The sequence below is a fragment of the Silene latifolia genome, chromosome X (assembly GCF_048544455.1).
Source record: "Silene latifolia isolate original U9 population chromosome X, ASM4854445v1, whole genome shotgun sequence".
Classification (NCBI taxonomy): Eukaryota; Viridiplantae; Streptophyta; class Magnoliopsida; order Caryophyllales; family Caryophyllaceae; genus Silene; species Silene latifolia.
Window position 1 is genome coordinate 216,674,278 of NC_133537.1, and position 15,302 is coordinate 216,689,579.

General features: G+C 42.0%; 1 non-coding gene across 1 annotated transcript; it reads right to left on the bottom strand.

Annotated features, from left to right (window-relative positions):
* Positions 1-7,779: 7,779 nt before the first annotated feature.
* LOC141625822 (small nucleolar RNA R71) lies at positions 7,780-7,886 on the bottom strand. Its single transcript, XR_012535573.1, has one exon. It is a non-coding gene; the product is annotated as a small nucleolar RNA R71 (small nucleolar RNA).
* Between the last annotated feature and the right edge of the window lie 7,416 nt (positions 7,887-15,302).

The window sequence follows — 15,302 nt, forward strand, 5'->3', positions numbered from 1 at the left end:
ATGCCGTTAATTTCGGAGTCTCGAGGGTAACTTGGAGGGGTATTCCTCGGTGGGCAGTTCTTGTGAGGGATATTTTTGTGAGGATGGTTTTTGTGAGGGTGATTTTTATGGGGGTAGTTATTGTGTGGGTAGTTATTTTGAGGGTGATTTTTGTGAGGTCTATGCCAGAATGGTCGCGGGAGCAATCCATTCTAGGGTGGGTAGTTTTGAATTCTTGGGGAATTCTCCCTCGGGCGCGGTGGTGGAGGATTGAAAATGAGTCGACGGCAGGCGTCGTCGAGTCGGGTGATTCTCTCAGAGAGGCTGGCTATGGCCTCCTCAACTTGTTGAAACATAGTGAGCATAGTGGCAGCACTAAACACAAACACTCCGTCTGAAGGATCTTTTTCCAAAGCATTCACCTTGTCATCAATTGGCAGGATGAGGTGAGAGGAGTCTAAAGTCGGCTCATCGTCATAGATGGCGTGGATTCCCAGAGGGTTCGTCTTGTTGTTCGGTTTAGTTGGTGGGGGTAAAGATAAATCTCCTTTCTCAATCATATCTTGGATGATGTGCTTGAGTTTGAAGCAGGTTTCGGTATCATGTCCTTTTCCCTGATGGTACTGACAGTAGGCACTAGGGTTCCAGAACCGGGACTTCTTGGCATCGGTCGGATCCGGGGTGGGTCCGATCGGTCGTAACTTCCCCTGGTCCATGAGCCTCTTCAAGGCACTTGCATAAGTTGACCCTATGTTGGTGAACACTCTATGAGGTCGCTCAATTCTCTTAGCAGATGGTTCGACGAGGTTAACCTCATCAATCTTGTTCGTCTGGCCGTAAGGGCGAGATCCGGTTGAGGTGGATCCTTGGTAGCCTCTGCCAGTGGTTTTGGCCAAGACACCCTTTCGGAGGTCATCTTCAATACGTGTCCCCAGAATCTGCAGATCCTGGAAGGTCTTAATATTCTGATACCTCAGTTGGTTGGCATAAACTGGGCGGAGGTTGTTGACAAACTTTTCCACCAAAGTTGATTCGCTGGGCTTACTGGCCAGTTGAGTACTCACCCTCCTCCAACGGGTCAAGAACTCGGTGAACCCTTCCTTATTGTTCTAGGTTAGCACCTCGAGAGTATGGGTATTGGCCTGGATTTCGACATTGTCGGCATACTGTTTGGCAAACTCAACTGCGATCTCATCCCAAGTAGTAAGGTTTTTCGGATCAAGGGAATAGTACCATTGGCGGGGGATCGGTTCCAAAGAGGATGGGAAGATCCGGGTAAAAAGTTCTTGTTTGACCCCTTTAATGGCTATGTAGTCCTTGAAAGCACGGATATGATTGAGCGGGTCCTCCACTCCTTTGAACTTAGGCACATCAGTTAGGGTGAAGTTGTCAGGTAATTGATCCCCAACAGGTTCGAACCTTCGGTTGTTCTCAAGATGGATATTGTTGCCCCGGGCTAGGAGCTCTTCTTCCAAGAGCTTTAGCCTCTTCTCAGTTTCAGTCAGAGGTGGGGTATTATGTTCCCCAGTTTCCTTGTTCTCCAGGGCGTCGATACGGGTCTCGACGCGATCCAGGGTGACCTTAAGAGCGGTGAGCGGTGGCTAGCCGATCGGTTGACATCTCTGTTGTTATCATTGTTGTTGGACGAAGCTGAAGACGGGGCCATGGCTCTGAGGCAGGAAAACGGCTCACATTACAACTCAATCCGACACGGTTTCAAGACTGAATGCAGACAACATAAAGGACGAGACAAAGATTAGACCCAACAAGACGGGGGTGACCGTGTGTGGTCCCTTGCTGCTGACTCGATTTATGACGTGACGGTGTTGACCGAACTTTTGACACGAGTCCAACATAACGACGTGACGCCATTGGACGGGTCTCGGGATGAGACGACTCATAAGTAAAGACCCATAAGTACGTTTGCTTTGACTCGATAGACACGAGGCGGAATTGGAATGGTGGACTGAAGTTTTCGAAAATAGAAATTTTCTAAAAGATTCATTTGTCGCTTTAATGGGCGGCTTCCGAAGATAGAAATCTCCACAAGTCGATCAGTTGAAAGGAGTCGTCTTGAGTTTATTTGCAAAAGACGGTTTGAGTTTGAGTCGGCTCGGAAAACAGTGTATTGTTTCCCAAGACGGTTTTTGAAATTCAAAATTGTATGTTTTGAAAATCGAGTTTGAAATGTTTGAAGAGGTCTCGGGGATGTTGTATGGTCCTCGGGATCTCGAAAGTGTCTCGAGAAAAAGGGTGTGTGCTTTTCTCGGGTTTTGAAAGAGCCATTGTCGGCGCGAAATGGGTTAAAATCTGTGTCTAGACGCGGCGATTATAATGGCGCAAAAAGGTGATTTGAAATGGTTGTAGAGAACCGGGTTTGAAAATCGTCACTATGACGGCCTAGAAAGGCGTGTTGAAATGATTATAAAAACCAGGTTTGAAAATCGTCATTACGACGGCCTAGAAAGGCGTGTTGAAATGGTTATAAAAAATCGAGTTTGAAAATCGTCATTACGACGGCCTAGAAAGGCGTGTTGAAATGGTTATAAAAAACCGAGTTTGAAAATCGTCATTACGACGGCCTAGAAAGGCGTACATCGGTCGGCGAAAGACCGAGTTTTGAAATAGCCATTATAACGGCGCAAAAAGTTGATTTTAAAAGTTTGAAAATGACACGGAAGGACTTATGATCAAGTAGCACATAAGAATTCACAGTTTCATTATATTATGCATCATGCTGACACGGGTTTTGGCTTAAAAGGGTGGGTTACACACCAAGCGATCAAACCCCAATTTGCGAGAGGGATACCAATCCAAACAAAATGTGTAAGGAGGGTGCCCTAGCCTCGTGCTCGAAAGTGATGAAAGCTCTTTGACGAAACAAAAATGTGTAACGTCAATGGTATGCTTGACTCAATCGTGATTCGAAACGCGGGGATGAGAAAACTCACGCCGACGAGACGAGCCAATTGGTCGAAAAGGGTTAGGTTGTGGGCTCGGACAAGGAACCCGACTGTGACCGTAATGTCAATTAATGCATTCCAACCAAGACCTCTTTCGAGTCTCACCATCTAGGGATCACAAAGACGTAAGTGTCCTAGTTCTCCCCAGCGGAGTTGCCAATATGTGGACATGGCCCACCTGCGAGCCCACTTCGATCCGTGGACGTACAACGGTCTTTTGAAAGCCACGCTCGGCTGCGTTAAAAATGCTTTCGATCGGATCGTTTTAGATCGGTCGGTTTCGTCTCGGTAAGGGTCTCGAAATAATTAGAGATGTTCGGAGTCGCCACCAAGCATTTGTGGGATGCCTGGAACCCGTTCGAAATCCACTTTATACCTCGGTCAAATCGAAGCACAAAGCAGCGTTTGACATAGGTACTAAAGATAAGGAAATCGTCCCTCTTTAGCATCCTATCTCTAGAATGACTCTCGTACGCCCTGGATAAGGTCGCCCACTATCCAAAGTTTCTGAGTAAGAGGTGAAGGTACATATTGGGAAGCCCTTAATCAGACACCCAATCCCGCCCGCGTTAGCGTCCTCTACTGATCAATCTTGGTTGGTTGAATGCAAAAGTTGATAAAACGGTTTAAATGCATGAATGCGCATCCAATAATTTAAACCTAACATGTGAGAGCTTTCTAAGTCGGTTGATTTAATCCAAGTATCAAGTATAAGATGTCGAGTTGGATTAATGATTGATTTGCATACAAGACGGAAATTAAACATCCATTTAACGTATTAGGTTTAGGGTGCATAATATGATCCATTTGTCTTAGTAAGGCATTTTGCAAATATGATTTTGAATAGTCATCTGATTCGTCCTATATCCGGGCTAACCGGAGTCGGGATCGTCCTAGACTAATGCTGGAAGGGAACAGACCCTGTATCAGGTGGCTATATGAGGCGCGAGCCAGCCGGCGATACAAAGGGCCTCCCTCTGGTTTTGAAAATGAGAAATGGAGGGCCTGTTTAGGCGCGGGTTAGCCCACGGTTTATGTACCGTGTTCTGACCTTTTAGAAAACGTTATAAAACGCGTTGAAAATGGGAGTTTGAACCCGGTTTGATTTGAAGGGGTCGTTTAGACCGCATTTGTTGATTTAAAGAACTAGACTCGAATAATCATCATTATTTGGATAATATTCGGTGTCGGGTTCGATTTGACAAACTTGACATGAATAGTTTTGAAACTAATTATGGACTAATTGTTTTAAGTTCATTTGAATGTTATTAGTCGATACTCATCATCGTACCCGGGTTAAAATCCGGCATGGTATGTAGAACCAAGGATGACTTTGTGTTGGGGACTAATATGTTTGTTTGAAAAATGTAAAGAAATGAAATAAAAGGTTTTAAAATACCTTTTAGGTGTCATTAACCAAATATTATCACCAAAACACGGATTTAACCGTCATGGTATGAGGAACCAAGGGTGAAAAATGTTTTATGGTTAAAACAAATAACATAAAATAAAAAGGGTTCGAAAGTATCTGGAATGGTAAAAACCGATTACAAATATGAAAATGAATTAAAGGGAAATGACGAGAACAAACACGGTTGATCTCTGGTCTGAACACCCCATTTAGGCGCGGGTAAGTTGGCGACCTAAGGGGCTTCGCCTCGGACCAAAAATCGCTTTTGGCTCGTTTATTCCATGTTTTGTTCATGTTATGCACGTTTTAGCATGTTATAGTCATGAAACAAATGAAAACATAATAAAAGAGGATTTTTACACCCTCATACTTACATTTTTGGTTATGGCGAGTGACCGACGTAAGTGTAACAACTCGTTTGATCGGAAAAAACTCGGTTTAAAACCGTTTTGGTAAGTAAAAAGAGTGTTTTGATGTTAGTGATGGTGTAGTGGTCGAAGTGGTCGGTCAAGTGATTTAATGCACGATGACGGTACCAAAAAATGTGTAAGGCTTGTATTTACGATCGGTAGGTCGTAAATACGCGTCGGGTTGTGACTTAAGAAGTCGAGTCGAGAATTTTAAGGGAGAAAAGAGGGGGCGGACACTCGCGTAAGTCTCAAATGGGTGGCATTTGAGGGGTATTTATAGGAGAATGAGTGGTTGTGTGAGTTTTGAGCGACGTGGCCACTTGAGCTGCTCAAAGAGGCACGAGCCACGTCGCGGTTCTTCGAGTTGTGTTGTCACTTTCACAACAAACGCAATGATGACTTGTTCTATCCTAGGTTTTGTAGTCACATGTTTTGTACTTGACCAACATGAATCCAGGAAAACTTAAGGTAGAAGGCTTGAAAGGAATGTTTTGTTTTTGATGGTTGACTCGGTTTGACTCGTTGTTAGAGTCGGGATTTGAATTTTTGAGTCGGTTTTTGGTCTGGTGACGGTTTTGACTCTAGTTAGTGTCATTGCGACCCCGTCGTCGTGCATTAAACACTCCAGGTATTTTTGAAATGTTTTGAAATATTTTATTTTCGAAATCGTTTTAAGTTTTCCGACGTAAAGTTGTACACAAACTGTCGATCAAACGCCACGATTCCAAAGCATGTTGTAGTCCGATAATCATCGGGTGTTTTTTGGAGTCTCAGCAGATACTCGGTATCTACATCCTTGCATCCCCGACAAAATCCCGGAGGATTATTGGAAGAAGAGAGGAAGAAAAGAAGAAAAGGAAGGCTGGGACGAGATCCGCTCGTCCAAACCAGGCAGGACGCCCGTCCAAGACTGCAAGAATCCGAGCGTCTTTGCCATAGGGACGCCCGTCCAGAAGCCTCCCAGAACGCTCGTCCAAGCCAGCAATCCGCTCGTTCAGCCACCCCAGAATCCGCTCGTCCCGACCCTTGGACGCTCGGATTGTGTTACAGACCCACACGTCCTCTTCTAGCTCCATGAGAGATGCGCATATTTTTGAAAGACCGGCAAAAAGGTGACCCACATCTTTTTCTGAGAGGAGCGATTCCTCAAGGACTTAATCGTCATTTAAACCCTTAGTAAACCCTAATTTGTGTACTTAATCCCCACTATAAATACCCCATTAGTCTAATTAGATGAATCATGTTCTTCTTATCAATCTTTAGTGTAGTTTATATCATTCTAATCTCTTCGTAATCTTGTAATCAACTTCTAATCAAGTCTTAATACAAATCTCATTTCCTTAATTTCTCTTTTGTTCATCTTTTATTTTGGGTAATTGAAGATTATTTGGGTTATTATTGGGAGATTGACAACCTTCCAATCATTCATCAAGTAATTCTATTATTCTTTGATTTATTTTGGAATCATTATTAGGTATAATTCTCTTAATCCCTTTTTAATTATTGTTAATCATCTTCATTTATTCATCATGTTTTGCTTTGTTAATATGATTGACAAGCTTGTTAATATGTTAAACTTGATAATGAGTGAGTAGTTTCCTTAACTAGGGTTAATGGGTAATTAGGGGACACCAACATGGGGGATGATTCATGCTTAATTTAATATGTTTTCATAATTTATTTGCTTGCTTGTTGTGATCTCAACTTATGCACATGTTATGTTTGATGAAATGCGAGCCTATAAATCCTTGCATTTTTTACCTATCACTTACCTTTTCAATGAGACTTGTAAGACATAAACCAACTCGGGTCTCATTAGACCATGCATATAGTTGAGTAGGGAGGATTAAGTCGACTTGTAGGTGTTGTACAATCTAATCGATTCGGCTCCGGGACCCAAACCTTCCTAGGATTGTAAGATATAAACCAACTCGATCTATCACAACAATAATTGCTTGCTTATAATTTGAAGATATGTTTGTATGATCAATTCCCATGAATCCCCTATGACCCCATGACACCCTAGTGCTTTTAATCAATTGTTTACATCTCATTTTAATCATCTTGCTTGTTATTTAGTTTAGTGATCTTCTTATCTCAACCCAATTCGTGACACCCCTAGACACCGCTACTTGCAATCGAAAATCCTACATCAATACCCGTCCCTTGGGATCCGACCTTTACTTGCCTCTTTACTAATTGTAGAGTTGTTTGTGAAGTTATAAATATTGTTTTGGTCTAGGTGCTCCTAACGACAAGTAACCGAAAATTAAGTTCCAAGTGAGTCCGACCAAAAATGGCGCCATTGCCGGGGACGGTGTTAACTTGATTTGATTTTCTTAGATTGTTATTAGTTGTGTCTTTCTTTGCCTTGGGGAAGTAAAACTCCTCAAGGTTTGTTCTAATTGTTTTCAAGTTGTTTGATATTTTGCATGTCTAGAAGATCACAAGGTAACTTGTTACCCATTGATCACGAGATTGAAAGGACTTTGACAACCAATAGAAGGCTTGCTAGAAACACTTTGAGAGGAATTGGTGAGGTTGTGGATATTCATTCTCTTGAGTTCATCAACCCTTTTGCAAGAGAAGGTGAGGACAACCCAACACAAAATCAACCACCAAATCAATCACAAAATCAACCCATAATGCCTAAATTTTCATCACATTCTGTACCAACCGAGGAGAACCTAACCAATGGTACTCCCACACCAAAACACTTAACCGTAAATTTCATTGCAAAATCCGCATTTATCCAATTAGTCGAAAGAAGCCAATTTGGGGGAATGCCTAGTGAAGACCTCACTCTCACATGGAGACTTTTTATGACTATTGTGATGCGATTTCACAAACCGGTGTGACTCAAGACCAAATTCGATGGGTCTTATTTCCTTTTTCTCTAATTGGCACCGCAAAACAATGGTTGAAGAGCCTTGATAAAGCTACTCTTGGAATTGGCTCTTGGAATAAGTTGGCTCTAGCTTTCTACAAAAAATTCTACCCTCCGGAAAAGACTAATATGCTAAGAGCTCAAATTACGGGTTTTAAGCAAAGGGATGAAGAATCTTTGTATGAAGCTTGGGAGCGGTTCAAAGGAATTTGTCGCTCATGTCCTCATCATGGACTTAGCGAGTGGTTCTTGGTACAACAATTTTGGAATGGTATTTATGAAGACTCAAGAAACATTCTCAACATGGGATCAAATGGTATGTTCACCAAAGTTGACGATAATCAAACTTGGAACAAGATTGAGGAAATGACGGTCCATAATTCACAATATAGTAGACCTCGCAAGGCTACTAGAGGAGGAAAGCATGAAGTGGACTCTATTACTCAATTGGGTGCTCAACTTAGTGCTCATATTGATACCATCAACTTAAAGTTTGGGAAGGCTATGGCTAAACTTGAAGAAGCCTCAAAATCACCAAAGCATCATGTTAATGCCACGGTAGCATCTTCATCAACCCCAAGTGGGATATGTGAGAATTGTGGAACTTTGGGACATGACCAAAGTGGATGTAGGGGACCAAATGAACAAGTGAATGCTTTTCAAGCATACAAGAGTGGTACCCCTTATTCCAATTATTACAATGAAAACACCAAATTCCACCCAAATCTCTCATACAAAAGCCAAAATGTTCAAAACCCTCAAAAACATACACCCCACCTCCCATGAGAAACCAAAATCAAAGACCCTTTTTCAATCAAAACCAAGGTTACCAAAATCAAACTCCATACAATCAACAAAATGACCAAGGTTTTGATGTTCAAAAAGCGGTCCTCCAAATGCAAAAGAATCAACAATAATTTTTCACTCAAATGCAAAAAGATAGCCAAGCAAAGGACATCACCATCAACAATATCCTAGCCCACACAAAAATGTTGGAAACTCAATTGACCCAACTAGCATCTTCAAATTCTCAAAGACAAAAGGGGCAATTACCACCTCAAAGTAATCCCCCAAGACATGAAACGGTTAGTTCCATTCACTTGAGGAGTGGTACGAGATATGAAGGACCAAAGAAGTAAGTTGAGGATGAAGTTGTGGAAGCTAGTGACAAAGAAGAAGTTGTGCAAAACTCTAAGGAATATGAACCAACAAAAGAAGAAGTTTCAAAGAAAGAAAAGGCCAAGGAGAAGGAGCCCATTATGATTATACTTCCATTCCCAAGTCGTCAAGCTAAGCCTAAGTTTGATGACCAACTTGGAAAATTCATGGAAATTGTGAAGAATTTGGAAGTCTCGATTCCTTTTACGGAATTAATCAATTACGTGCTGGCCTATGCAAAGTACATGAAGGACATCCTTACGAAAAAGAAGTCGATCCGGAAGCTTGAAACTATCGCCTTCACTAAGGTGAGTAGTGCAATCCTTTAAGGGAGTTCACCTCCGAAACTTAAAGACCCGGGAAGTTTCTCAATACCGTGTACCATTGGCGACACCACGATCAACAAGGCTTTATGTGATCTAGGAGCAAGCGTGAGTGTTATGCCGTATTCGGTTAGTAAAAGACTAGGGATGGGAGAACTTAAATGTACCAACATCACACTCCAAATGGCCGATAGATCGACGAAGACATCGTTAGGGATACGGGAAGATGTTCCCGTGAGAATTGGCAAATTCTTCATCCCGGTGGACTTTGTCATTGTTGACATGGAAGAAGACTCCAATATTCCGATCATCCTAGGTAGACCTTTCTTGCACACTGCGGGTGCGGTGATAGATGTGAAGCACGGAGAGCTTACTATAGAAGTGGGAGACGCGACCATAACTTTCAATCTTGACAAGACCATGAGAGCTCCCCGATTGCATGAACCATACTTTATGGTTGATCACTATAGCCGGAAGGATGATAGAAAGAAGTCAAAATTCCAATGGAAAAAGAAAGTTGATGATGTTCCATCAAAAGAGCAAGGAAATAGCAACAATGAGAGCTTGAAAATCTCACCCATGACAAGTGAAGAGGATGGCCTCATTGGCCAAAACAAGAAGGAAGGAGAGTTGCCTCTATCAACTCATGAAATTTTTAATGATCAAGTAGACGAAGTTTGCGGTCTTTGGGATGATGAGTTCGAAGGGATATTGAATCCCTACATTGGTAATGCTATGAACCAAGACCATCACGGAGAACAACAAGTGCAAAAATCTATTGAGGACCTTTATCAAGACAATGAACAAGCTTTCGACTACTTCATCAAGGTGTTGAGTAACATCAACAACACCTTGAACATGCCCCTGTGGTCATGGTCCACGGGGGTGCTTGGGAACAAGCGTTTGCATTTGTGGAGTCGCCACCAATTTATTGTAGAAAATTGGAAACCGTTCGAATACCTCGTGCCATGTCAAGACACAAAGTAGTGACATGAACACCAAGAACTCGTTACCCTTAGCATTCTATGTCTAGAATGACTCTCGTGGATGCCAATGAACACGGATGTTCACAGAGATCTGGAGTAAGGGGTGAGGGTACGTATTAGGAAGCTCTTTTGATCGAACACCTAATCCCGCCCGCCTCGATAGCGGCCTCTACTAATGATTAGGGAAATTGTCTATACTCGATATATTGTCGATTATATGCATGCAATGCAACATCCAAGTTTTAATCCTAACATGTGAGAATTAATACTAAGTCGGTAAACACGTAGTTTAACAAACAATTGGGTCGAAGTAGGATTTAATGTTAATTACATGTGAGAGCATATAAGCAATAAAAGAAATACAATAATTATAAACTACAGTAATGAAAATTACAATAGTTACATTGGATTTATTGATTTATGTCGAAAATACCTTTAAAACGGATAATTTGAGAAGGAAAGAATAAAAGAATTAACGAACAGGAATTAGGCGATAATACGGTTAATAGTTAATTAATACGTAAACTAATTAAACTAAGTCAAGGCAATAACGGAGTTGAGACAAATCATCTGAAAGAGGCGCGTGAGAGCTGCGCCCTTTGAAGAGAGCGCGCGATTCTTTGCGTCTGTTCCAAGGGTGAGTTCTGGCTGTGAAGCCGGAGCTGCGAATTGTTAATATAAATTGGTGAATTTAATGGTTAATAACGATATTCGACTCGGATGAACGTGATTTAATGAATTAATTACATACGAATGAGTCATAAAAGCGATAAAACATGGATGAGACGGAATTAAGATGAATTATTTACATGAATGAAGGATTGATTAGTGACATTGGTGTATTAATTAGGTTAAACATGATGAATTAATGACAAATTAACGACGAGTATGCGATGAATATGACAATAGACGGATGAAAATATGTCAAAGGTCGAATTCCAGAAACTCAATATGAACAAATCGAATTTCTACAACCCGGATTGAGTTTAATGACGAAAACCCGCAAATATGAGATTATAAGGATTTAAGTCGGATTTAACGATGAATTAAACGTGTTAATGATGATGATTTATGCACATGTGAAATTATTATGCTATCGTATCAAAGAATTAACAAAAGCAAACGAAAACGAATAAAGAACGATGGATTGACAGAGGACGAAGGAAGAAGAAAGGAAGCAGGAACTGCGGCAGCCTCACGAAGAGGCGCAGCAGGCACTGCGCTCCTTCGAAGAGGCGCAGCAGTTGCTGAGTCCTTTCTCGACGGTCATCTTCTGGTAATCCGTAAAAAAGGGTTTTAAAGCACGGTTTTAGAAATCGGTTTTAACAAGTATTTTCGACATAAACCTTACATTAGTGATACAAAAAGTAAAGAACAATAATAAAAGAGAGATTTACACTCTCAGACTTACATGTTTGACGAAACGAGATAGACTAAGCTTACGATTAGTGATGCTCGACTCGAATGTAGACGAAAGTGCCCTCGTAAGAGGAAAAAGACTAAGATTGATTAAGTTGATTATTGTGGAGTTGGTCAAATTGGTCGGTCATGCAAACGAGGCTGGTACTCAGAAGGATCCGAGCTTACGTGGTCGAATGTTCAAGCACGTAGACGCCAAAAAGTAAGAGCGTGGTTTAGAATGCAAAGGGAGAAGAGAAGGGCAGACACTCGCGTGAGAAATATGAGGAGCGAAGGCTCCTATTTATACTAATCACACGGAGAAAATATGGAAATGAGAGAAAGATACGGAAATACCCGACTTAGGTTAAACACGGAAACTTAGACAAAAAGAAAACCTTGAGGAAAAGGCGCAGCAGATGCTGCGTCTCTTGGAAGAGGCGCAGCACTTGCTGCGTCCTTTCCTCAGCGGGTCCCTCCTGCGCAAGAAAGCGCGTTTGACAGCCTGTCGTATTTTAGGCATAACTTTCTCTACAAGACTCGGATTAAGGTGATTTCGGTGGCGTTGGAAAGCTAAGAAATAGATCTAGAACTTTTTGTGAAATAGGCCCGACCCAAAAAAGTCTTTATGACGTTGTAAAACGGGCCTAAAGGGCGGGTTGTCATTTTAGCTAAATGAAATGCACATTTTGAAATGCAAACTTTAAGATAAGCCCAAAGAAATGATATGAGACTCAAAATGAGATATAATCTCACATTTTATGACATCCTAACCTTAGGTAGACAAGCACATTGCTTTGACTCGGGATTTGACGGTTTTAGGAAATGAAGACGATTTTTGACCCAGACTCCAAATGTACTCTAATTACTGCCAAAACGACCGTAATGACACCTAGATGACGACCATGAGGTAGACACAATTGTTTGAGCGACCACTTGACGATAAACTTACGAACTGTCACAAATCGTTCCGCGTACCAAACATGCGGTCCAATTATCACCGGGTGGTTTGCGGGAGGTGCAGAAATGAGGTATCTACAGAGCCCCCACTTTGACTGAGGCTTGGACAAGGCGAAAGTCAAAGTATAGCCATCAGGTCAATCGAAGATTACAACCTGACGACTATGGCGATGCGAGGCGGCTCAAGGGGTCTGAGCCAAGGACCTGTCGTCGGGAACATCTTAGAGTCTGTCGACTATCGGGGAGGGTCGTTTAAAGTCCATTAGACTACGTAAGGAGGCTCGCCAGCCATAAGAAGAGACCATACCCGAGACTTCTTCCTCGAGACGGTTCCGGAGTTGCGTAGGAGCTAAGGTTAAGCGTAGGAGCTAAGGGTAAGCATATGAGCTAAGGATAAGACCTAAAAGATATATAAGGATTGTGCTAAGGTGTGGGACCCTAAAGGAAAGTATCGACGGAAAGGAGGTCAAATATAAGTTCAACTTAAGGGGTAACCAAGGTTTGAGTGTAGGAGCTCTAAGAAAAGGTGATCCTAAGGGTATAAGTATATGAACTCTAGGGAGTTTGGGAACCTAAAGAGCTAGGTGTGTGAACCTGGGTATATGAACCTAAGGACGGCTGGTATGAGAACTTAAAGGCTTATGAACCTAATAGAAATTGGGATCCTAGGGTTAAGTTTAGGAACTGCTGAGTTACTAATTCTTGTTTTAAACGCGTGCGCTTAAGCTTTCTAAGGTATGAGAACTCTAAAAGGATTTATGGGTTTATGAACCTAAGGATATTGGTGTGGGAGGTTGAAGGTTTATGAACCTAAAGGAAGCCATTTTGGGATCTAAAAATCTAGGGGTAAGAATCCTAACTTTGGGTTTATGAACCTAAGGAAGGAGGCTCTGGTTTGGGAACTTCTGGAGAACGACACCTTTGCCGAACTCTATGAGGAAACAAAAATGTCAAGGGTAGCAGGACGTAAGCGGGAACTGCTGGAAAAGCTGCTTGGGTCGTCTTCAAACAAACTTCGATAAGTCTTGGGGTTGATGTTGATCTCCACGTATTGAGAGGGATGATTGTCTGTCCGTGTACTCTCGCTGGGGGAACATAATCGAGAACTGATCTCCATGTCTCGAGAGGGGCGATTGGCTGTCCGTGTACTCTCGCTGGGGGAACAGAATAGAGGTGTGTCGAAACACCTGTCAAAGAATATTCGTTCGTTGTGGCAAGCGAGGTCTAGATAAAGTACTGCTTCTGATACTTACCTGCATGGTTAGTAGCCACACAAGAATGCAATCTAATATATGCACGTAAGCGATTATCACATGGACCTCGAATGAGGAAACACATAAGTTTTGCAAAAGTCGTTTCTTTTTATAGAAGTTATTTAAAACTTGCTTAAAGTAGTTATTGTTGTTTGTAATGCGTTATGCATATTCAATGGGCTTTAGACATAGGACTTGACATGACACATATCTACTAGGACACGATGCGAAATGTAGACTTAGGTTTGACTGACGCGACACTAACTTAGATTTGACGCGACACAGGGAAGACTTTGACAGACTTTGTTTAAGTATGCGCAACCCCTAGCCAAGTGTGGGTGACAATGCGTATCAATTCCAAAGGTATAAGAATGCGAACTAAAAGGTAGGGCATGAGCCATGGATTAGCTGTCTGTTAGGACTTCTTTCACCACCGTTTGCTGTAAAAGAGACCCCTCTTGAGGCACGATGACTTCGAGAATCGTTCTAAGACCTCATCATCGCCTGGACCGAGTAATAGCTAGACTTGGAGGAATAAAGGAAGGATGGCATCTTGGAAGAGAAGCCCCCAGGATGAGAAGATAACTCTGGACTTTGGTAAAAAAGAGGCTGGGCGACAATAAGGAGCCCCCAGTATAGAGGTGTTGGTTGTGGAAGGGATGTTAATTGAGGCTGGAAGGTTGAAATAGAGGTTGAAAGTTGATGGTTGATAATTGAGGAGGAAAGTTGGGATGGTTGTATCCTTGAGGACGGCCTACGTATTCACGTGAAGTGAAATCAAACCAGAACGTAGTTCTTAGGTTTGGTTAATTTTGTTTGGGTGTTGTGGTTGTATCCATCTTATGTAAGAAAAGACTGCCTACGTATCCACCTGAAGAGGTGAAGTCAAACCATGCTCGTAGTTCAGGTGTGTGCCTAAGCTTATGTTGTCAGGGCCTTAAAGTGTATGGGTCACGAGGGTATATTCCTTTGGTGACTCGAAGAACTGATTTGAGATAACTCCCTCTGATCATAGATCAAAGAGGTATAATTAATTTTGTAAAAATTTCCTTGTGTGAGCACACCTAAAAGTGGACCCTAAGGATGATATGGGTATGTCATGTCCTAGGTATCAAAGTATTTGAAGACTCCGTGTCTGGGTCATGGTGAAACTGGATTGGATATTTGGAATGTGGAGCTCGGTAATAAGAGGCTTTGATGAACAAATCTCTGGAGCTTCATTTTGTGGAGTTAAGGCTTTATGGGATTATGGATTGTAATATGGCTTGGAAATGGAGTCTCTTGGCTTGATGTAGCTTGAGCACATAAAGGTAGGTTGAAATGACGTGGGTTCAAGTTTCCATGTCTTGGCCCTAAAGGATGGGTATACTTGACAAGCTTGAGAGGATTCTCAAAATTCCTAAATATCTCCATATAACGGTCTCGAGAAGGACTTAGGGTGTGTGATGTGTGAAAGGCTAATTGAGGGTGCTAGATGACCATCTTCATCAATGTCTTGATTCTATATAGACTTCAGCAGTATTCCGTTTAGCATTTGATTTCAGGCTTGTTCTTGATTCAGACTCAGATTCTTG